Below are 25,754 nucleotides of genomic sequence, written 5' to 3'. Positions count from 1 at the left end.
TATTCTCTAATATACTCTTACAAATGTACAATTACCTTGAAATAAATATACAACAAGAACATGTTAATTAGGCACGGAACTTGAGACAAGTTCCCAAAAATGAAGGCAAAACCTGTTAAAAGAAGAGTACAATTCAATGCATTTATTGTCGTTTTATTTTATCCCCTTTCCTTTTCTACACTTTCCAAAAAGTGCCTATTGACAAATGTCAATATAAGTTGCGGTTTAGAAATCCACACCACCACAATTGGCTTCCCCGTTGTAGTGCTTTGCCAGGGGTTTCAGTTTTCCGGGCACGAAAAAAACAATCTACATTCATTTCCAATCGCAAAAAAAGTTATGAAAAAAACATCTTTCCACACTGCCGCACGCAATGAAGCTATCGAATCCGATCGGCTGACGACCGCCAAATCGACCATAAACGCCTCGAAAATGACTCACATCAACGCCACACTGTCCACAAATCGATCGAACTCGAACAACTTTCCTTCTGCATCCAATGCCATTAAAGGTGTGAAAGGGAAAGGAGAAGACCAGACCCAGAGTTCAGATAAATGATAGCGCATTAAATGGCCGCGAAAAACGCGAGAAAACCCAAACCTCATGGTGTGTAAAAGATCGATAAAGAAAGGTGAAGGAGAGGTGAAAAAAAAACAGCTTACAGAAACAGAAAGTGCACAAACACATTTGTGAAACAAGAGTGAAAAACAAAACAAAAACACATACAAATATGAAAGCGAAATGGAAAACACCGAGTTGCTGCCGCAGATGCTTTCCGAATGCCGTTCCGCGCGTGGCCAGCGGCCAAATTCAAACAACCGGCGTCGTGTGAATGTCATTTTCCTCTAGTTCAATGTCAGCACAATGGCTCGGGGTAAAGCAACGGCCGAAACCAACGACCAGAACAACTATTGCTGCTGTTGGTGTGTCCTCCGCAAACACACCTCGGGCGTGGAAAAGTGCTGAAATGACAAAATATGACAACGCACTACGCCAAAAAAATGGATCTACTTGTATGTGAACGTATCAATATGCGTTCACTGTTTGGAGGGTTGAATTCGTGCCGAGCCGGTTCGAGTGGTGCTATAAATCTTCCAACAAACGCGATCGCATATACCAAGGCCGTCCAAGCGTCTTTGAATGAATTTAAAAAGAAAAGGAAAAATTGCTCTCAACTAAACACCCCTACTGATCGAATCGTCTAAATAGGCTGGAAACTATTCGTACGTCGCGCGTGGCAGTAGCGCTTACTAAAATAGCTTTAGTCATTTTTGATTGCACGCAAACTGAGGCAGTGTTCTGACTAACATCGAACAAAATAAATAGCTCGAACGAAGTAGTACAGGTATACAAGGAGGAGGAATATTGGACGCCCGCGAACAAAAAACAACGTCTCGATCATTTTTTGATTCAATTTGTCGTATTAGTTCAATGTCTAAATATGCTCACATAAGAGCTGGTGTAAATAGTAGAGCACACTTTTTAGTGTTTTGTTCCGAGCGTTAAATCCAAAGAAAGGTCTCTTCTTTTTGAAGTGAGAGCTCTGAGCTCACTACATGATTGCATTTATACAAAGGTCTTTGAAAATGTTTTATCAGTACAAAAGAAACCAGATCAGAAAGCGTAGCAAAATTATGGACAATATATGAAATGTGTATCTTTGAAAGGCCGTGTTAAGGCGTGTAATGTGGCGAATACTAATCAAAAAACGTAAATTAGCTAAATTGAGCTGGCTGAGCTATATTGAGCTGACTGAGCTACATTGAGCTACATGGAGCTGCAATGAGCTTACAGCGCCAAAACTGAGCTTGCGGAGCTAATTTAAGGATACAGAGCTCTATTGAGCATACCGAGCTACATGGAACGTGTTGAGCTCGATCGAGAGTGCAGAGCTACATAGAGCGCGAGGAGGTATATTGGGTTTACAGAGCTCTATTGAGAGTACGAATTTCTGCATTGAGTGTGCAGAGCTAAATTGAGCCTTCAGAGCTCCATAGAGAGTTGCAGAGCTAGAGTAGCATTGTCGTTTCTTTTTAATTGGGTAGCCGTTAATTTAATTTCTAATAGCGTTGTGAAAGCCATTGGGCTGCCAAAGCAAAGCCTAAGCATCAAAGACCGATACAATTTACAATCACACACAGACCAAACCCTAAACGTTGCCAGTTCCTCCAAAATTCGAAATATTTGATCGAATATCGATCAGGTGTGTGAGCGTGTGTGTGTCTGTGCAATTGATTCATTTTTTGCCCTATTATTTCAGCCAATGTAAACAATTCTGGCCGCACAGTCTGCCTTTGCTTTTTGGTCGAGCCCTGTGTTTAGTCAAGTTGCGCCCCGCATTAATGCCACCTGAGCGAGCGAGTGGGAGTGAAGGAAAAATTTCGGCAACGGCAGACATCATCATTGGGGCCGGGTACACATATTGATTGGTATCATAAATCGTGGAAAATCGATTTTCACCAAACTGGCTGGGGGTGTTTTTTATGTTTATGCAATCGAAGAAGAAGAAAAAAACGGATGGAAACAACATTTTTGATTATGTTGTACTGCTCCGAGAATGGGGTGATGTTTGGGGTGAATAAATAAAGAGCAGGGGACGAGCTTATGCTGCCTTTTCCAACGAATTTCCATTTTATGTTCTTAGAATTTACGTATGCTTCCATCGTTTTATAATCATTTCCTCACAGTGACTCCAACAGTTCAAGTTCATGGTACACGGCGGGGAGGGTTGTAATATTTGTTCCTACCACATGACCTTTCAAACGGCAGACAAAGCCGCTTTACACCCCCCGGTAAGAAAAACGGGCCTCTTCCTTTTCCCGTACTCGCAACGGCGGCACTAAACACGCGAGAAATCAATCAACCATGGTGAGGAAACAGTCGTCCTCGATTAGAAGTCGAGCAGCAGCAGTGCGCGTTTTATGATCCCTTTTTGAAACGGATTGCTGCTACTGCTGTTGTTGCTGCAAAAATCAGACGATCGAGACGGTACGCTAAGCAGGAACACAACGCTTCGTTTACAAACAATTTGTTCGCGTTACGCTCTGGCGGCGGCGGCAGGACGCGAGGACACTAAGGTACAAACAACCCGGGCTCTTTATGCGCGATCGTTTCGATGGGAGCATTTGATTGCAAAAATTGCAAACACGCAACAACCCCTTATGCTGGGAGGGTGTACACGATTTGTGGTTGCGGTGGGGGTGCAGCGGTTACCCTGAGCGACTGGACACACAAACAGTTGAAATCTGGCAAACTGGCGCACATGCGGGAGCGTAACACCGACCAGACACGCACACTTCATACGTATGAGGGCCGAACAATTTCGCCGTTCGCTTCAAAACTTGTCCCTCTTGTCCCCGCTAAAATAGCGCAAATGTTCCTCCTATTAGTTTGTTTGAAAATGGGGGTGTGCGTAACTATGCTGCAAGACAGCAACACACACACACACATAGGCATAGATAATAGAAAGGGGCCATATAAACAGTGGGGTCTCCCCCGTTTGTCTAGTTTGCGTGCGAGAGTGTCTGCCGAGAGTGCGTATCAATTGAGCACAAGGTCAACGTGAGCGCAATTTATTGTGATGGGTTGAAACCGTGGTTCGAACGGAAAAAACGCAGCAGAGATTTGTTGCCACCGCGCGTAAAACGTATGATTGACGAGCGGGTTGTGATCGGTACACGATACCAGTCGTATGCAGGTCGTAGCTTCGAAATTAGATTTTGCTCCATAAAATAGATTGGTTGGTGTTGAAATTGAGAGTGATTCAATAGGTGAAAAAATGGTCATGCTTTTTTGCGTTGGAAAGGAATAAAAAATGGACCAGCCCCTAATGCTCAATTAAATAGTTTAATGCGCTAAAACAAATGTCTGCATTATTTCGCAGCCAAGCTATGTTTTTGTAATTTAGTCCATTCATTATAACCACATTTAAATTATCATCATTTAAATTAAATAAATTAAAATTCCTTATAAATAGAACTGGATGTACTGTACTAGGGTACCTTGCCTTGACACGACACAACGAATTAAAAATGTGTAAAAATTTATCTTTTTTTGTTCTCTTTTGGTGTGGAAACGCTGATTCAACTGAATTTTAACATGCGTTTTAACAAAACGTGTACAAAAAATCATAAAACATACATTTTTATCTATAGTTTTGTTTCTTGAAAAGGTTTTAATACATTCATTAGATATTAAAATATTCTTTAAAAACGATTGCTTTTGATAAAATAAATGTATAATTGTACAGACATAGTAACGCTTATTCATATTTTGAACATTTCGAGTACGAATAAACATGTGTTGACATGTTCTTACAAAGAACATTTGAAAAAAAGTCTAAATAAACAGTTCGTATTGTAAAAATGAGCCAAGCCGGTCTCATGGTACAGTCGTCAACTCGTACGGCTTAACAACATGCCCGTCATGGGTTCAAGCCCCAAATAGACCGTGCCGCCATCCGTAGAACTGACTATCCTGCTATGGGGGGAAAATCAATAAGTCACTGAAAGCCAACCCCACAAGTGTGTTGGCAGGCCTTGACCGGCATCGGTTGTTGAGCCAAAGAAGAAGAAGAAGAATTGTAAAAAAATCGAATTTTAGATAAATTAATGATAATTGAATCCAAAAAAATAATAAATAAAAATATTTTTAAATTATTTGTTTTTACGGTCTTGTAACAGCTGCTAAGCCCATGCAATGAAAATGTTAGAAAAATGCAATAAAACATTCAGAAAAAAACCCTTCAAAATGCCAATTATCAACTAACCCTCAATAAAATCGGTTCATGACCTCTGCGCTGCAGGCCAATTCAAAACAACCCTAGAACGGCCTATAGCTGCTCTTCTTCTGCACCCATTATCAGCTAAATTAAACAGGCACAAGACCAACGACAACAAAAAACCCACCTTCAATTCGCTTTCGCGCATTCACAAACCGTTGAACTCGCCGCGCAAAGGAAATGACCTCTCCCTCGCCATCGGGGTGGCATCATAAATTAACGCGAACATTTTTTCCTCTCCTCTTCGAGCCCGCCGTCCTAGCCCACCAACAGAACCCCCGGGGCCTTCCGGGGGGCTGGACACGGTACAGAAATAACCCAGCGAGCTTACATAGCCGCGCGCATAATGCTGCCATGCGCTGGTGATTCGCGACGGTGGCAAGAAACTGCATAAGATGTCGCCATCGCGCATCCATTCATTCAGGATGCGTGTGCACACACAACGCACACATTCACCTCAGAATTACTATTCTGGCTTATGATGATGATGTTTTGTCCCGCCGCTGAGCATGTTACGCTTCTGATTAGCGCGACAAAACTGCAGTAGCAGCGGCGATGTGTGGCGGTGCTGGTGGCGGTGCTACTGCTACGTGGTGCGAATAAGTAAAACCAACGAGATAGCAACGCGAAGCGATGGGTTCGTTCTGCGCTAATAAATAGCCGATCGGTGCATATTTGCATACGAGCAAACATTCTGCTGGCGCGAGGCGAGCGTCCTTCTAACCGGACGCCGGATTGCAGCAACATCAGCAAGGTGAGGTTGCCCATTTGCCAGCCCGCCCCAGAAGCTCACACAAACACAGAACGGTGAAGTTCAACGCCTCCTGCGGGACACGGTGATCTCGGCGGGCTGGGCAAATGTATGATCGGTCGTTGTCATTCTGTGAGCAGGGTGTTGCTGTGCCCCTACCAGCAACAAGATTCACGATCACACACAAGGCTTTTGGTGAGTGAGGAATAAATAAACAGCGCCTGCGGATAAGGTGAGAACGGACACGGCTCTTGGTCCTATTTTGCGCAGCCAACGCGCGAAAGGTTGCACACCTTTCGGGTGCGGTTTTCAAAACGAAATTCTTGAGATTTTGTGCCACAGATTTGAATGATGTATGGCAGCAGTAGCAGCAACAGCAGCTTACAGGCCGACGAAAACGCAGTACATTCAGGTCAGGGATGGGGCTTAAAGGTAAAGCACCTTTTGAAGGAGTGTTACAGGAATAATTCTAGCGATTTTAGACATTGGAGAAGGGCTACAAGTTGGAATCTGAATATTTATTAGCCGGCATAGAGCGATAAATCACAAACAAATAATCTACAACACCATTCTTTTACACAACATACGCTTAGTGCATAGCAACATCTTAAAAATATATGTTTGAGCTACACAATCATCGCAGGTAACGATGACGTTGTTAGACGTAAGGTATGCGACGATGATAACGCTTTAAAACGATTGTATAAATCATACACAGCTGCTCTGTCATCGTCGATTGCAGCTGATAAGCTTAACTAATACGAAATGAAACCTCAATACTTTTGAAACATACGTTTACAGCGCCGTAGCCCTCCACTGCGTACACCCTGCTCTACAGACTCTCACGGAACATCTAACAAAAAATATTTAGAGATCATTTAATTGAGCGCTAATGCGTTAACAGCTAAAATAACCAATTTTCGACATTAAACCTTCACAAAGTGCCCTCCTCCAAAAAAACGATAATCATTTCCAGGGCAAAACTTCTAATGCGACAATGACAAACGCAAACAATATCATGTGAAATCAATTAAAAACGATCAAGATCACTCACAAGATACTTCCAGATGAACACGATCTTCTATTCAACTCCCCCCAAAAAAACCTCAACCAGTTTAAAGTTGAAATAAGATACGCATGAGAAATTTTGGTTCCATTCTCCACAATCAACCGATCCCTGCGTTTGTCGCTTTCATAACCGTCGCCAAACATTTGCTTAGCATTATTTAGACCGATCACAAGTGTATGCCTGTCTGTCTGTCTTGGGGTGTGAATTAGCGCCAGCGACAAACGGCGACACGTCAATGTTGCAACCGCTGTGGTGTGAACATTGATGACGCAGACGATCAGTTCTCCCTCCGTCGAGCAAGCCCATATCATTACTACGTGAGTTATTTGTTGCCATCGTCCCCTATCCAGTTGGAGCATAATAACAGCAGCAGCAGGCAGTAGGCGCACAAGATTGCTATCACTCGAATTGCGATGAGTCATCTCACCTCACCACTTCTGTGAAACACATTACAGCGCTTTAAAGTACATTCGCTTTGCCTCGTCATTCTAGCGCCACCAGTTATCCAGAGGGTGCAGATTGACCCCACTCAATCCACACGTACAGTGGCCCCACGTACGAAGCAAAATCACCTGCATTATTAACAAAGAAGATGAGCGAAATGGAACACCACTCAGACTTGCTAGTGATGGCCTTGCCCTAGCGTGCGCGATCGAGCCTTGTAAAACTATTTCTTTTTCTGCGGATCATCAGATGCCAAGATCATCGTGTCTGCACGCCCCATGATGACGGTATACCCTTCAAAGAAGCAAACGATAGGTGATTGAAGGGGGACAGAGTGCATGGGTTTAGGGCTTTAACGGGCTGGTGGCGCATTAGCTGCTGCTCTCTGTCAAGGTCCTAAAAATAGGACCACAAAAATACACCCATCAATCCCCCCGGGCGCGCACGTCTGGGAACGAGTTGTCATTAGTGTGCCGTTTTGTTGTGTGGTTGTTTTGCCCTGTTGTCTCCATATTTCTTCGCCGGATGACGATGCGAAGACACCAAGACATGACACACGGAGGAGGTGTTTTTTTGTTCAACATTTCTTTCGCTGTCTAGATATCCAATTATGAGGGTTTTTTTTCTCGAACCGGCTTCAGCATAGTTTATCATCACGCCTTCCCGCTTTAGAATGACATTGAAAATCCCCGGTTGTTCCTTCCTAGATGGCGCTCTTCATGCTTATGACGGTGCTAATAATTTGAGCCATTCTCGTTCTATTTATGACGGCGATAGCGCAGTTCTTTTTTTTAACGCTTCAACCTAGTAACGACGACAATCGGAAGCTCCCATGTACACACACGCCGTCGCTAGATGCGAATTTTCTCAACCTACTAAATGATCTTTTTCAACCCACCACCCATTTTGACACCTTTTTACCCTTCCTTCCTCAACGTCGGGTCCTCTCGTCGAACGGTGGCGCACACGAGAGACACAGAGCTGATCGAAGAAAGATCAGCTTACATGTTTCTGTTTTCCTTTCTTTTTTGCACACCAAATGGTGAAATTTTAAATAAAGAAACTCGGCACCGGTTGCCGCCGCCGCTGCTGTTGCCAACCGGGAAGCCATGGTGTGCGCTGGTTATCTGGGCAGCCTGGGTGGTGGGTGAGAGCGAAATTTATATCACTCTTGGCAAGCAAGAAAACAAAAAAAAAGGAAAGAGGGAAATCCCAGAGAAAAGCAACCCAGACGATAGTGGGGAAGAGGGTTATACATTACACATTAATTGCTTGAATCTAATTTGAATTCTTGTGAGTGCCAAAACCAACCCGTCGTGACTTTTTTGCGTCCGTTTCCTGTAACTGACCCTTACACTACTACTACTGCAGGGCGACGGGCAATATTTAAAACGTTATTTTTTCGGCACTCTTTCGCGCTTCTTTTGTGATTTTTGTGCTCGAATGTTCAACCAAGTTCGCAAGTCTTTGGATTTGTGGTTGCAAAAAAAACCGGGATGATTTCAACATCACAAAGAACAATTGGCTAAACGGTATGAAGAATATCGTAAAGGATTTCCCCGAGCAATTGCTTTGTCTGGCGGACGCAATGGTGGGAATTTCGGTGCTGATGGCACCGCCTAAATTAGGTTTCCGACTTAATCATCAGCGGGCGACATCTTATCCCGGGCACGATAAGATGGCAGAGAGGAATGTGGTAGAATATACATAATTGATCGTTTGTGTTTTGATGATTTGGAACGGTAAAAAATGACTGCACAATTATGTTTTGTTATTTTTTACTTCACAAGTACAATTAATATATACATAATTTACAGGGTTTTCCAGAGGTTCTGATAGTTGTGGGGCAATTCCTTGACTCTTTCTATCGGGAAATGAACTTTATATGTTGGAAATTGGACTCTATAGCGCCCTTGTTGGAAAAATCTAATAGGAATTTCAAAGGAGCCAGTCCAAACGGGAGCCATAGAGTCCAATTTCCAACTTATGAAGTTCACTTCCCATAAGAAAGAGTCAATAATATGACCCACAGCTATTAGAACTCCTGGAAAACCTTGTAAAAGATATGAAGGAAAAATAAAAAAAAGGAATTATAAATACATGTTCATAATGAATATTCCATTTCGTCACAGAATGACAAAAAAGAGTTTAACTTATAATACAAACAAAGATTGATGCAACAAGTTTAGAAGGAAACTCCCGTCAATTGCAACATATGGCGCCGATAGTAAAACCGTACCAGCGCGCTTCTTACTTGCGCGGGACCTTGCTTCCGCGGGTTTGTTTATCGTTTCCGGCCGATGCGTTGTAGTTTCGCACCCACAAACGTGAAGCAACAGAGGGAGGGAAAGAAAACCCATCGCCATCCCTTCAAATAAATGCTCCCTTGTATTGTGTAAAACAGTGCAAGAGCAGAACCATACGCTACAGCTAGCGAAGGGCAGTGCCGGAGTATATGTACGCCCCGTTTGTCCAGGGTTTTGCTATCTGTGTTTGTTTATACAAACCGAACCGACACCACGCTGCGCCAATATGTTCATCCACTGATGAAGGGAAACGGTGGCTGCTCTTGCTTCATAAACCTTCACATCCTTCCTGTAGTACAGGATGGGCGGCAACGTCGGTGGCCAGTGATGTCGGTGGCTCATTCATGGCCGCAATAGTACCGCCAAACTGTGCCCAACCTCTCAATCAACAAACCACGAGAATGTCATTGGAAGGGCACACGTGAGCAGTCGATCACAAGTGAATGGAAAATCAATCACTAAACGATCGAGTGGTTTGTCTCTCTCGCTCCGGATGTTTGTCGTACCGGATCCAATCTTCCGGATCCGAGCGTGTGTGTTGTCGCAGTGAAAGTACAACACGAAGAGACGCAATAAATGCATTTATTAGAGCACATTTCCGCTCAATTGCAACAACGCGGGTGTATTGTACTGCACAAAGAACTCAACTGTTTCTGATAAGGAACGTTATGCGCGGCTTCTTTGCAAGACTAACATCAAACAAACGTCAGTGAGACTAATCGAAAAAAAAACGGTTGCAACAGTACTAGTGAATGAGCGAGCGTAAATAAATAAGCAACTAGATGGGCTGTGTTTGTTATTTGCGTGTGTAGACCCCGCGGGGATGAATTTATTTATTGCTCCAAACACGCTAATCGATTGCGTTTCATTGCTAGAAGTTCAGCTGCGAGTGTAAGATTAACTTCCTCGTGAGGCGTATTCACAAATTGATGATTTTGTGTGCAATAAACAAATAAAATCCTCAATTTGGCATCAGGCATAGACGTTGCAAGCGATCTGCATCACGCTTATGTCATCTTGCACCTACTCTTGCACGAGACACACGATACAAACGTTCACCGATCGAATGGATCAACGATCGCGCACAGCGCTCAGCGCGTTCATGGTATCACGGGGGAAAAACAATCATCTCCAATGTCTTGAAACCATTCGAGTGTGAGGGTTATGGAAATCTATAAATTTCAAACCCACACGCGCATATCGTATGGCTGACTGGCGGCGAATCCAAACACCCAAAACGCAACGCGATCTCATCTTGTATAAATCATATTACTACTAGTAGCACCACCGCCACCACACACACACACACACACACACACACACACACACACCGGCTTCCCTCTTTCACCGATGATCAAGCCGGAAAAATTCACGCATCACGGACCAAAACAACGCACCTACTTGCTTGCCGTGTTACCGGTGTGTCTATTTTTAAGTCTTGAGTTCCTCTTGAATGGAGAACTTTTTTGTTGTTGTGCGCATTGAAACAAAAAAAAAACCCCCCGACGACCGACATCAACCGCTCCAACCGGCAGATTTACTGAGGACAACCTAGAACCTCCCAAACAAATTAGAGGGAGAAACGAACGCACCGAAGTGTGACGTCACTTCGCTAAAAGAAGAATGATGATCATCATCACGCTCTGGCTTTTGCATATTCTGATGATGCTGCTGTCCCCTCCATTTAACAAGTGACCAGCCGGTGGTGAATAGAACTATGCAAGAAAAAAATACTAATAAAAGCACAAACGGAAATGTATATATCCCTGGGAGCGGTCATCTGCGATCTGTGGCATGCAAGAAAACGGGCAGAAGCGCGGAAGGCGCTTATTATCTCATCATATTTTCTCCAATTTCCGAAACGATGAAGACATATTGGTCGGCTCGGCAGCAAGACCCTCTGCCCACTCCCCCTGGAAGACAAACGAGGGGATGATGATGATGATGACGACGATGATATCATCATCTCTCCTTCAACGAAACCGAAAAAAACAACGCTAAACGAATTCATCCACACCACCTCCACACCATATGGGCGAGATGCCGAGTGGTACGAATTTATGCGTGTGGGTTTTTTTTCGCTTCTCCTTGTGTTTTGATGTCATGTAGAAAGCGGCTAAGGACGAGGCCAAGGTTGTGGATGGCAGTAGTAGTAGACACTTGCCACCTCCACTCGTACAGTGTGTGTGTGTCTGTCCATCGACGTGAAATAACGACGTAGTAGATGATGATGGTGGCAAAAGGGGTTTTAGCAGCTCTCCAATAACCGTTTTCCAACTGGTTAGCAATTGGGGAAGTTGATGTAATATGTTGATAGCAAAGGAAGGGGGAGATACTGTGCAGCGCGCAAACGGAAGGACCAAAACTTTGCTTAATCGACCGAACATAACGGGAAGCCGGGAGTTATGTTCTAATCCCACCGGGAATGGGGGCGCCCAAGCAAAATATGTTTGCGCGTACGAGAAAGAACGTAATACGATTTGCCTCTTCGGCGGTATCCTCCTCCAAAAACTTCCCGCCTGGAGAAAGCAGGCGAAAAAGGGATAATCAGTTTTATTGGGGACCAGTAGAAACACTTCTTTTCGGTCCTCCTGGCTCTTATATCTTCGCATCTGGAAACTTTGTTGCTCCTCATCGAAAGAAAAAAAAAAAACGGGATGACACGTTCCCTTGAATGATCCTCTTTCTCGCGTTTGTCTCTGGATGGCAGTAACTTGCCTCGCGGGCTCACATATTATAGGCGGCACGTTCTGCTACTTCTTTGACCTCATAAAAAGTCGAACCAGCCACCAACAAATAGGATAACTACAACAAGATCAACGCACATCTTGGATCAGCCGGAGGAGCTTTGAAAGCGACAAGATACCGAGGGAGCAAAACATCCAAAACCCCCAAAAAGCCAGGCGTCCCTATTCTCGGGAAGTTAGGGAGGGTAAGCGCACGCACTGAAGTTGGAGGAAAACCCCCAAGTCCCTTCGGGAGAAGGGCCAGTGGCAAACCGAAATCGAAAGCGATAAAATCGCATCCCCATAATAAAAGAAGGGAGTTTTTGAAGTTTTACGTCTTCTTCTGCAATAGCAAGTTCCCAGGGGAAGATTGTCACACTCGTTCTTAGCGTTCTCTTTTTTGTTATTCTGAACCACACCGCCCTAAACAAAACTGGGTCAAACACGGACACACACACTCAGGGCAACCCCACGAATTTGCAACCGATCGTTTGGCGAACGGGACTGAGATGGAATACATTTTACAATTCCAGTGTGGTTTACTCCTACTACGGACGAGAACAGATGGGTCCATGTCTGTCCGTTCGTTTACCAAGAAAATTCAATACCGGAAGAGAGATCTCCAAAAGAAACAGAAGAGGCAATTGTAATTGTTTACAATCACTCTCGGCGGGAAGAGTTCAATTGCAAGATGAACCCAAAACGGGGAAGGATGGTAAGCATACATAAAATTGTTTACAACATAATCCAATGTTTAAGCGTTTCTGGAATAAGTAATCCTTATTCCCGAAATAAAATATAAACCACACCAGTTCTCTGCGGTTTGTTTGTGTACCGTTTAAAGCGAAGGGGTTCTTCTTCAAGACCTTCTCCAAGAAGGGTTATTGCCCGCAACCAACGGCTGGTATAATGAATTCATATCCCCTTTATTCTGAAGAGGTATTCGATTCACCCTAAAAATACTACACTAATTATAATATGCTCCGAGGTAGCGACCTTCCTTCATCCTTTCAAACCTTTGAAAGGGAAATCCACCTTAAATCAACTTATTCCAAAAAAAACCGCGTCCAAAAGCTTTAATATAAACGCACACAAACGCACCGCGACATTTACATCCGCGGGAGCATTAACGGATTAACCTGAATCGCTCGCCCGGAAACGCATATTTCGTTATCGATTGGTGTTATCGTGCACTACTACCCGCTGGATAGTGTTTTAGTAAAGTTCGCCGAGTGGTCCGATCCGATAATCTACGGATACAAAACGGCGACCCACTGGTTCAGTAATGAAGCTGAACTTTGGTTCGGGACCCCGCTTTTTCTCCATTGATAGCATCGCTAAAGGTACAACTTTATTCCAGAGTTCTGTGTTTTATGGCAACAATACCTTTTCATTTGATTAATTAGCAAGATGGAATAAGAATGAATGGGGGAAAACAATGTCGGTAAAAGGCAAAGGATGGAGCGGTTTTGTGGGGAGACACAGGAATATTACCGATAAGCATAGGTGTTTGGGACTGTAAATGAAGAATGGCACGAAGGAGGTTCGGGAAAACATTATGAAACGAGAACCAAATTTATAGCCACTTCAGGTGAGGGGCTCTGACGTTGTTAAATATGTCGATTTACAGGAAAAAATCATTCAAAATATACTTTACAAACTTATTTGTTTAACCATCTATAACAAGAGTTCGACGAGGTATTATACTGATTCCAAACTAAGCGACAAGCGAGTTGACGCTCTAATAGCCGATGGCGATCACGTTCGATCTTATACAACGCAGGTCATGGGTTCAAGTCTGATATAGGACGGTCTTTTCAAATAAGTTTATAAAGCTATAAAAAAGATTTTTGAGGTGTGTAAAGACAAATTTAATTCAAAATACGACGTTTAGAATACATGAAACAAAACAAAATCCCGTCTCAGCAACATTTTTCATGTCCACCTTCATTCCAAAGCTCTCTTACAGTGCCCACAGAGAGGGGGACAGTTAGAACTGATTTTAACACCCGATAAATGACAGATTCTTGCCACAAACACGTCCATTGCACATGGTATATATGCAAAAAGCAGCAAACGAGAAGTTGCAATTGACGTGCACTGTGTAGAACCGCGCGCATTTCGTTTGGCAGAAGCAATCAATTATTATTGCCAGAGCCTGTCACTCTCGCTCGCACACCCAAACCTCGTCCCCGTCCCGTTTAGAGGTGTTTGCGCGGTGCAAATTTAGCACGCGCTTTACGTCACCACTGTGTTCTTCCCGCTGCACCTCTCTCAGCGTGCCCTGCACCCGCGATCACGTTTCCGTTGCAGCTGCATATTTCTTTTGTTTATTTATTTATTTTTTTACAAACACAACTACGAATAAAAAAAACTGATAAACGACACAACTGCTGGCTCTTCAAACTGTGCTGACCCGCTAAACGCGACAGTGCGTCACTCAACGACACCCAGCCCAGGGCCGAGTCCGAGCCATGCTGTTCCAATGTGTGATGGAGGGGTGTATCCCAGCCCATTACACTGAAAGCTTCTGGTTGCCAGATGGTGCCCACTCCCGATTGGCTTTAGCCACGAACGGGCGGGAAAGATGCTATCCGAGTCAACGCGGTGTAACTGGACCGGAACTGGGACACATAAACTTACCGGCACACCAGCAAAAAGGCAATCCCTTCGATAAAGTCCTTTCCATCGGTGACTGCGATGTGCTTGTCGGCATCGGCAACACACGGAGAGCAATGTGTGCTCTGCTATGCATGTGTGTGCGAACGAAAATCGATGAGCAGACACATTTTATTGGTTCTTTCAGGGTTTTTTCTTCTTCTTCTTTCTCGCTTCTCTCGCATTTCTGCATGCTTCTAGAACCTTACCCGAAAAGACCGGGCCGCAGGAGTCTCTGTTTATGATAATTTATGCAAGAACAGCAACGCACACAGATATATTGATCTGAGGTGGTAGAGGGAAGTTCATGCAGAATGTATTACAGAAACTGGCAAAAACGCCAAAAAGAGAAACATGCTTTCGGTTCTTCCAAACGACAGATACACACACAAACAGGCAGCATCGTCGCATTAACCGCAGCCCAAGCATATCAATATGTGGGGTAAACCATTTCGGGTGTCGTAGGTACTCAATCTCAAACGTACACCTCTATATGCCCTTACCGATGTGTAGTTCAATGAACCAAGAATTCAACCAAAATACTCAAAGTCAAGCTGTCTTTACGCAGTCAGGCCGGCCAGGTATAGGGCGCCGGATGGTGCTTCGGGATGCGACGGTTTTGTGTTGTTTGCTCTGCTTTAATTCCTGTTCTCCCCGGTGCCGGCAGGGTGTAACGGTGGATGACAAGCTTCACTCCAGAGTGTCACATCAATATTCATCGGAAATCGCAGCGCACCATCTCGCGAGTGCCGTTCGAAGGAATGTCAAGCTCGCCATGCTACTGCTGTCGCTGATCTACCCGTCGAGAGATGGAAGACCTTTACGTACACACACCTCGCTACTGACATTACATTAGGTGCGGATTCAATATAGCAAATCCTACCTACCCACGGCACACACAGCCACATTCCATCCGACACATGCAAGAAGCGAACGCACGCCTTAAACAAACTAATTTCCACGCTCGTTTTAATAGTTTTCCTCTTGCGCGGTGCAGTGTGGTACGTCTTGCGGGAATGCGAAAAGCGAATAGCTCCGCGGCAAACGTTCGCTGCCGGGGCGAACAAGGTAGAAGAAGTGAGACATTCTTGTCTCACATCCTCATCCGCACCCGCATACGATTAATGGTAACGACAATTGTGAGGTACACACAGATGGCACCAGGAGAACTGTTGGGAACGAGCGGGAGTGTTGTCTTGTTCACATATGCTACGCACATATATGTGCTCTTGCTTCGGTGTCGATGTTAGAGGTATTTTATTTTTTTCACCCAATGTTGAGTCGGGGTTTTTGTTTGCCACTGGATCATCCATTGATACGTCGTAGATGTCTTCAAATGTTCATTCTACCATCCACGGTTCGTTTTTTTTTCTCACTCGTAACTCCAAAAGCAGTAGAAAAAGCATAGACACACAGTAACAAAAAACCACGTGCAGCGCGCGAGTGACCTTCTCGGAACAGAACAATTCCCATTCTACGCAACTGAGGAACTAGGTGCGCTCTACGCGCGTGCCAAGAATCCTTGTCAGGGCTCTTTTACTCTTTGTCCATTTTCGGGACCGTTCGGGAACCTTTCTCCTTTTTAGCATATTTTTAAAATCCAGTTTAGCTTCTTCGCTTCGACACTTTTTCGCTTTTTTTTTTTTTTGTTAAGCAGGACTAGAGCGGGATTTGAAGCAATTGAAGCGGCAGTTACTGCGCTACACCGGCAGTGACTGCGCCACGTAGTTAGCATAGAGCGCTAAACCACGTTAAGCATTCCACGACAGTACTTCTTCGGCCGACCCGAGGGGTAGAGGAAGTCGCAAGAAGGAAGAGAGAAGTAAAGTACAGTTAGTTAAGTTAAATCGAATCAAACGACCAAAAACCCAAAAGGGGTTTGGCGCGGTGGTGCTATTTACGAGCGATGCAGCAGAAGGAGCAACGTTGCCACTTCCGCCGAGCGAGGACACGGCGCTCAGAGGCTCATTCCAATTCCACAGGATCCTGGAGAAGTTTGTAATTATTTTAATGTATTCAAGAAAAGAGGGGAATACAAAAAATTAAGCGGTTCTTACTCATGTAAATTCATGTACCGTGGAATAAAATTGCCAGCAAGGGTTTTTTTCCGTAAGGAAAGGATTTAGTAATAAAAGAAAAGATTTTAAAATGCTTTCCTTAAGCAAGGGGATGTGTAGAAGTTCATGCAACGTGGACGATTGAGTTAAGGTCCAAGAAAGTTTTGAACGTAACCAATCTGAGCCTAAAAATTCACTCTGTATTGGTCCCCTTCAAATAAACAAGATTCTCATCTTCACCTCTTGGTAGCATTGAATGCACCAACTGGGGTATAGAAAGAAGTTAGAATAGATTATAAATATCATAATCAATCAGTAAATAGAGTTAGATTGGTTACTAATACAGGTATCTTTCAAAAAGAATTCAATTGAATTCAAAGAATTGCTACCGGAAACCTTAAATAAAGATTCAGACAAATTTGGAGTTCTTAACATACAACAGACTTTGGCCGTAGTTGAGCGTTGTAGACATCGCCAGCCATCAGTTAAACAAGGCACAGAAGGACATACATATGATGTTCAGTACATTAACACACAAACAGGTAATTGCATTTTCTAAGGAGTAAGTTTAATTTGCTCTTTTAATAATCTGTATTACCATTTCCGGATAAATTCTCGCTGACGATCGTTTAAAGATTTGGCATGAAATTGTATTCTTAGAGAAGGTGAATTTACTGTCATCTGGTTTAATAAGCTTAATATTTCACATTATTTTTTAATAATTATATCCAAAACTACTTAATATTTTTTTTAAATAACAGACGAACAATCTTGACTTGTTTTTGAACGTAATTTAAATTAGTAATTTGAGTCGATTTTTTTTCTCTCCATTACTCGTCAATATCCCTCTCATTCTCATACGCCTTTACAGACTCTCCGATGGTTCAAACAATACACCATCTAAAGGCGATCGATACTCCTGCCTATCGACCATATGCCTTTCAAGTACCTTTTAATCATATATAACGCTAACTTAATCGATTGCACGACAACTCCACACTGTTGCTTGAAAGTACTTGCGCAGCATAAAGCGGACAATCAACCACCTGCCGTAGGACGGAAGAAGCAGCCGCCACTTGCAGGGTCATCACTTCTTCACACCAACAAACTGACACACCAAGCCAAGTCCTACCTAGTAGCTATCAATTTACGGTATTAATCGTTCCCGTTTTTTTTTGTACATGTTTTCGGTCTAGCAGGTTCAGCAGGTCCTACAGCAAAGTTCATTGAACCGTACCCACATCGAAGCCAGGTAGCAACATGGAACACACACACACACACTACACCTAATAGCCGTTTTCGGTTTCGTTATCTTCGGTTGAAATTTCTTCCACCATCTCCCAGCTCTCCCACTTTCCACCCACAGAGGAGGGACAGTGTCAGCTTTAGCAGAAGCATTACTTGCATCCGGTGCAACCAAAATGCACATCCAGTATGCACGGTTCGTAGCGTTTGCGGTGAGGCGATACTCGACTGTGAGTGAACGTGTCTTTGCGGCGTTAGCAAAAAGCCAAACGGAATGCAAATGCGCAGCAACAGTGTGCAGGCGGCAGGCATCGTGTGTCATATTAATTTTCCTCCCTTGGAAGATATCCTGGCTGAAAGTGCTTCCACTAAGGCATTCCACCCGAGGTTGGATGTGCTGTGGATGAATGGGACGTGTCAAAACCCTTTGCGAAGAAGCTTTCCTTCTTCGTGTCAATCAGAGATTGAGAAAGCGCTTCATTTATATGTTTTGCCACCACCACTAGACACTTTCGCCGCAATTGAGACTTTTGCATCGATTTTCTATATCCTCAATGACTTCATCATCGGGCGGAATTACTTTGCATGTTGAACAGACAGGAAAAAAAAAGTCATCAAACAAATTATGTAACGCGTAACGATATCTGCTACCGAACGATCAGCGACACCTCCTCTCGCGTGCTGGTTCAACATTTTATCTAATCGTGTCAATCTTGTGTCACTCTTTTTTCCCCTGTCGGCAGCAGGAGCACCCTTTAGCTGCTACCGTGCTAGGGAGAAAAGGCTGAGATTTCTTTATTTCGAAGGTCATTTGGAATGGCACGTTGTAGGACGAACAATAGATTGTATGGGGACGAACCATCTCTTACCACCATGCTCATGCTAGACCCAAGTGAGGCCGTCTTTCAGTTCAGGCTAACACAGTTCGACTTATCTAATCTGTTGGCGCATATGATGTGTGTGCGCGCGCGGTACGCCACACCATTATCGTCAACCACAAGCCCAGTTGTAAGGGGATGTGTTTTTGTTCCTTTCCTCGCTTGCATTCCTTTTTCGATAATAATAATAACCACCACCAGCGAGTAACACATTGCGATAAGAGACGGCGGCCCAAGAAAGGACGGCAAATTATTATGCCCTGCATACAATAAGAGATTGGCAGCAAGCAGCAAAGCCACCGCAAATGAAGTTCTTTTTTCCTGTTGTCGTTCCAATATTGCAAAGTGAGAGTGAGATTGCAGTTTTTGTGTGATGATAGTTTTTTTTTTCTTCTTCGTGCTGCTGTTGCTTACTTGCATTATGCACTCTCCAACGACAGCCAAGTCATTAAAAATATGTCACCTACAAACGACGGGGGGAGGAGGACGGACATTCAGCCAGCCACTGCTGCTCATTATCATAATGAACACCTAGCAAAGCATTATAAAACTGACACGTCGTGTGCGATGTAGAATCATGTGAAGGCAACTATTCACACATGAAGGCACATGCATGGGAGCAACTAGCACTAGTACTGCTACTTCTATTTTTGAGATTAAATCCACCCATTCAGTCCCCTTTTTTTCTCCCCCGCTAGGAAAAGCGAAGGACATAGAAAAGTAATGTGCGAGTGATTTTGTTTTTCTGCAACGAATCAACTCCAAATGCCAGAGGAAGAACTCATAAAGCATTGCAAAACACACTGGCACCACACCACGCGTGCGCTTCGTCCAGAGATAAGATCAGAGGACGGAAATGGTCAGCAGCAGCAGCAGCAGCAGCATAACACCACAGGAAGTTCTGACTAACAAACCTTTTTTTTTTTAATTCATCTCACTTTCTTATCACTTTCAGAGAACTCGCCTTGCACAGCACGAGCAAATCAAGCGCCCGTTTTTCTCGATCGTAAATCTTCTGCCGCCGTCAACGCTTCGATGGAAGCGCGCGCTGCGACCTTTTTGAAGAAACTATCAGCAGCGCGAAAGTACGCGAGAAGAACAAAGAGAAAGTTCAAACCAAACCGGCAGGACGTGTGAAAAATGTGCGATGCGCGTAATCATTCACCGAAAAAGACGAACGTTATACGTACACAAACAGAAGACAAAGGGGCCCCGAGCGGCGTTAGTTTACGATGAAATAAAAGCCTTCAAGCAAACAAGTTGCTACGACTTATTGCCCACCCACCACCACCATATTGTGGGGGTTCGTTTGCGAAAAAAAAAGACGCGGGTCCGTTGTTTCCTAATGGCTTACTTATCGAGAAACAAAGAAACGGAGCAGTATACACTCCGTAGTTGCTGCTTGCAAAAGCGATATGGTTTTATGTTCTTCAAGCCCATGCGTTCATGCGTGTTTGGGTTGTTCTCGGGCTCGCACAACTGTGAAATGTACATTCATGCAACACACTCACACACAGTTTGAAGAACACGCACGCTCGGCCGTTGTCCTAATCTATGCTCGGCAAGTGTAAATAAACAAAGCGAACCACCAGATGATTCACAGCAAGTTGCTGCCATTTTGCTAACGGAAGGGTTACATGGCATGAATAACCGTGTGGGGGTCTTTTGCTCTTATCGAGCATCACACCAGAAGACACGATGGTTAACCAATGGATGCTAAATCCATCCGAAAGGATAGATCGAGTTTAAGGGGTTTCTTGAACGAAAAAGAAATGGAATAAAGAATGATTGAATTTTTGGAAACGTTTTCCGCCTTTGCTCATGTCATAGCCATCTCAAGGATTTGGGATATTCGATTCCAAGACAAATTGCGCCGTATGATAGATTGCTACTAAGTTCTTTGGAAAAGCTCCTACAGCTGCTACAGTTTGCGAGCTGCAGGAGGTCCTTTTGTAGCGCTCTCAGTGTTTGATGTGTGTTCAACATTCTTGCCATAATGGAAATAGAAGCTAATCGAAGAAAAAAATACAAATCTTCAAGGGTCTATCCACGATGATGGTTTAACATTGGAGACGAGCTGAATTGAACGGAAATTTGAATTGAAAATCTAGAAATGGATTCTCTAAGCTACAGAGATGTACAGAGTGTCCCCACACTTGTCCAAATAAAAGCCACATTTAGTACACAAACATCCCCAAATTCTGGAATGTTCTGTACCAACAACTCGCCAAGTTATCAAACCCTTCGATGTGATGGAAACAACGCCATAGCACACCACACGCAAGGGAATTGCACGCACAATTGAGCTTTTTTTGTTGCGAAGTATGGACTGCACAGTAGTTGCACATTTGCGCCATTGCAATATACAATGAGTCACCCGGGCAGGCGAAACTCGTGTGTTGTGACATTCCTTTTTTGCCCTCACTTACTGTTGCAGTTGCGCGCGTTTGTTTACTGCATTTGCCACGAACGACGACGACGACGAAGGGAAGTAAGTTGTTATTTTGTGCAAATGGGAATCGAGAATTAAAAGTGACCCCTTTTGGAATGGCCCGGGATAAAAAACGGCCGCTCAGTGAAACAGTAAGAACGAAGAACGAACCGCGGTGGCCCATTCTACTTGATTGCACAAATTCTGCATCGCACCAATGCACATTCGGTGCGACAGGCGGTGTAAAGCGGTCACAAATTCCGGTCGTTGTTTCGGAAAGCCAAACATTCACGAAGTATCACCTTCGTCCAGTAACACATGGGAGACATATTTTAGCTGGAACCATTAGGGACCGGGGTAGAGCCGGCCGGCTACCGTACCATATGCGGGTGTGAGCGGGCAGTTGAGTCGTTGTGGCTGTTGTTTCAAAATTATAAAGGTTTACTGGAACGCTTGGGTGCATCTGTTTTGGCTTTCGTATGTCGAGCGACTTTCACCAAGAAGATAAGACGAACATTTTAAGAGAATAGATTGAATGTTTCAATCAAAGTAATATTTTCTCCATAAAAAGTATATATTCCTTTTTAAAGAAAATATATAACTATAGTATTTAATTCATGCTATTCTTTATGAAACTATTTATGTGGCCAGAACACATAATTACTAAAATCCTCGTAAAGTAAATTCCTTCCAAGTAAACTAAATTAGAAAAATCTTCAATTGTGGTCTAGACAAGATTCTAACCCACAACCCGTTGTACACAATACCTACACGCTCTGAACGGCACCATTCCGGAACTCTTATTCCACGACACTAAACACCCAATAAGAATCGCCAAAGTGCCTTTAAATACTATCCCATTTCTAGCTAATAAAATGTATTTCAATTCATAATCATTCAACGGACTTAGATATGGATAAATAAAATGCACGAAGAGGTCACTCCACCTTCTGCTTTAAGAGGTTTGTTTCCCCCATTACACTTTTCGACTTTCGATTGATGCTGAAATACGACCATTCACAGCCTTAAAGAATAACTATTGTCGTTTCCTCCACTTTAAGCGACAGCACAATTCTCGAGAAATCTTCCATCTTCCGCATTACGCATTGCCTTAGCTTCATACTTCGCGCTTCGTTGCGTACGAAATGCCAAACCTGCTAAGTGGTCATAATTCGACCGCCCAGCACAAAATGCCAGCACATTTTGCTGAATTTCTCAGAAACTCCCACTTGACTTGGGGAGGGAAACAGCACAAAAAATACCCTCCAATCGAGAGATGACGGTTGCGACGAAGGCTTTATCATTGCAAGGCCGTGTTGTAGTTGTTGTTGTTTTTTTCTTCTTTTCCGTTTTTTAATTTAAGATACGCTCAGCCTAAAAGATAATCGGCGTCGTGGGGCCTGTGGCGCGTTGATCATGTGACTCATGCGTGTGGTGCAGCAAATAGCGGTACACACAAACACATTTCGGGCCCAACAACTCTTCCCAAACACGTTACGTTTGCAGGCAGGGTGGTGTACAAAGGAATTATTCGCAACAGGTCGATGAAGCAAACCGTTTGTTGCTGCAGTAGGGAAAGAAGCTTTTTTTTGTGTGTTACGCTAAGCGAATAAAACGCAAACTTTGCGCGTTAATTTGCTGCCTCCGACACGCGGCAAAGTTTTGTGTCGCACCAGTTCGTGTATGTGTGTGTGTGTGTCGTTGATTAATTAATCGAAAGGCTAAAGACAGAAAAAAAGATCTTTGGAGACTTCAAGACAAAGTTCAAGAAGGCAGAAGGAAGGAATTAATGGTCAATTTTGGGGAACGCAATTGACACTGGAATGACTCCTCTGACTGCTGCTGACTGTTGCTGTCGTTTTCGTTTGGAGGTTTTCTTTTTGTTTGGCTTCCGTTCCGTTCCAGAAGAGTAACCATCACGTCCAGTGCCGGAATTGAATGTTTTAATTTGATATTCCCTGCCAGATATTGCTTTACCCGTGTGCTGTTGCTGTTGTTGCTGCTGTTCCTGTTACACTGCCGCTGCATCTACCATAAAATGACGATATTTTGCGCATGTATGAGTTTGGTTTCTGCCTGCCTTCTTCCTCTAATCTCATCTCATGTCACATCTCACAACACTTGTGGGGCTGCTGTTGCTGCAACGCCACAACACCACAACTGTCACTTTTTCCTCGTGATCAATTGCCACAGGAGGAGAAACAGGAAATAGTAAAAAAATGACCACCAAAACGGAGGGGTGGTAAAGTGCAGCTACTAACTACAGCCAGGCGACGTGCAATTGTCGTTAATAGTAGCAATAATAGTAATAGAGACGTTCGTTTCACAGCAATCGAGTGACACATACACAGAGAGAGAGAGAGAGCACAGCACACACATAAACTGCAAAACTGATCGTAAATCAAGAAACGGAGATGAGACAACGGAAGATTTCGCTCTCTTTCTTCTCTCTTCAAGCACACACACACAACACACTCGATCGCACACAGGGTAATTAGACACTTGAGCGATACCTTAAAGGCAAACACAAAAACACACACACACACAAAACACACAGATGGCTTCACACCGCCTTCTTGCATTGCACACGATTGCATTATTGCCCCCTTTGGCCCTCTTTTTTTTTGCCACTCCACTTTGCTAATAGTTGCGCCAGCATCAAAAGCCCCACACACCACACCACTAGCACTGATCGCGCCCTCTATTCCCTCCGTTCCAAAAAAGGACATTCCATGGTGCGGTGCTCCATTTAGTGCTCTGGCCGCCGGCTCGGCAAGCGACGCAAGTGGCTTTCCGGAGTATTGCTTTCTGTGTCGAGTGGATTCCATTTGCGCTGGCAAATCCAGACGGCGAAAGAATGCACTTCACTTTTGCGCCGTGTTTTCCGGAGACCGAAACTGGCTTAAAAAAACGCACGCTCTTTTTCTCTATTTTTTAAGCCGATCGAAGCTTTCGACGGGTTGAGGAATTTTAATTATCCAAATCCAAAACTAATGCTGCACACTCACTTAAATAACCGTTTTTTTGGTTGGTACGCTTGCTGCACTACAAACAACACACAAATCGGACGCTTTACGCTTTACGGAAAACAACACACTTACGAGAATCTGGCACATGGTTAAATTTCGCTGTGAACTTTCGACATCCCTCGATGCAAATAGACCGCTGCCCCGCTCCGCCGTTAGCGCACAAACCTTCCTCCCGTCCTACTACTACCGTATGTTTCTGTCAATCAAAACAACGCGGGCCCCGCCGAAACAGCACAGCCGGAAGAAACACAAATCGTAGCGCGGCACATTCGCGGTCCAACACACACGCGCGCTGGTGCTGCTGCTGCTGCTGCTGCTGCTGGGTTTGCCTGGCGTGTGCGCCCGGCTACAAAACTCTGATCGTACTGACACGAGCGAGCGCGTTGGAACACTGCCGTAGAGCCGAAACACGAGGGAGACAAATCGTACGGGCGCGGGTAGAGTAGGGAAAAGCAAAACACAGAAGAAGAAAAAAACAACCCTAACCGACACAACAGTACAAGAGAATAACAAACTCCCACCACCCTTCAGCGCAGGGCCGCTGTCGTCGTCATCTTTGGACCCAGCTGCCAGAAGCGACGCAATACAAACGCGGAACAAGAAAAAATACACGCACACATACACAAACAGGCAGCTGGGCCCAAGAAACTTGCACACACTTGAAGGAGAAGTATCGTAGTTTTGCTCTTTTGGAAAGGGTTTGTCGGGGTGAATTTTATATTTTATGAAAAAAGTTTTTTAAAAATTTAATTTCAGTCACCACAGCAATTAAACGAATAAACACGAGCTAGTAAATTTACGTATTGTTTTACATAAATTTTAATGGGACTCTCACTTAAATTGAGGACCTTTAGAACATGCCAGTAATGCAAGCAGAAAAATAGAATGCATATACGACAACATATTTGAGGAAATCATAAAATACGATAGACAATTTGTATGATATCTATTTATAAAATATCTCCCTTCAATATCTTTTAATGATACTACGTTATTTAGTTGTTTAACAATATTTTGTAAGGTTATTCAATTGCAATGTAGAAGTGCTAGTCTATTTCTATAGTCTCTATAAAAAAGCAAATTCTATTTGATATTATAGTACCCAAATTTTTTGTAAATACGGGTAAAAACTTCATTAAACAATTTTTACAGATGATTTGAGAAGATACAGATGGCAGATGGTATCAAAAATATATAAAAATGCTAACGCTTGGATCTGAACACTTACATCTGATCTGATCTTTTCGTGACATAAAATAGAACAAAAAATATATAAACAAATTTAATCTGCTTTACACTCTTGACGGAAAACGTCCCACAAACGTATTTTTTTTAAAGCGACTTATTGCCAATTGGTCTCATCAGCCTTTTTTTATTTTC

General features: G+C 43.7%; 1 protein-coding gene across 3 annotated transcripts in view; it reads right to left on the bottom strand.

Moving 5' to 3' along the window:
- LOC121597976 (cytohesin-1) overlaps positions 1–25,754 on the bottom strand; it is a 62,424-nt gene that overhangs the window by 24,706 nt on the left and 11,964 nt on the right. The window contains exon 1 of one of the 3 annotated variants that reach the window (XM_041924356.1): positions 24,447–24,790. The exons of 1 other annotated variant lie outside the window; for it this stretch is intronic. The gene's annotated coding sequence lies outside the window, so the exon portion shown is untranslated. Of the gene's footprint in view, positions 1–24,446; positions 24,791–25,754 lie in introns of those variants that run through there. One more of the 3 variants, XM_041924357.1, reaches the window with a different exon arrangement.

Source organism: Anopheles merus, chromosome 3R, assembly GCF_017562075.2.
Source record: "Anopheles merus strain MAF chromosome 3R, AmerM5.1, whole genome shotgun sequence".
Lineage (NCBI taxonomy): Eukaryota > Metazoa > Arthropoda > Insecta > Diptera > Culicidae > Anopheles > Anopheles merus.
Note: the sequence above shows the minus strand (reverse complement) of the source record. Positions and strands in the feature narration are given on the sequence as shown.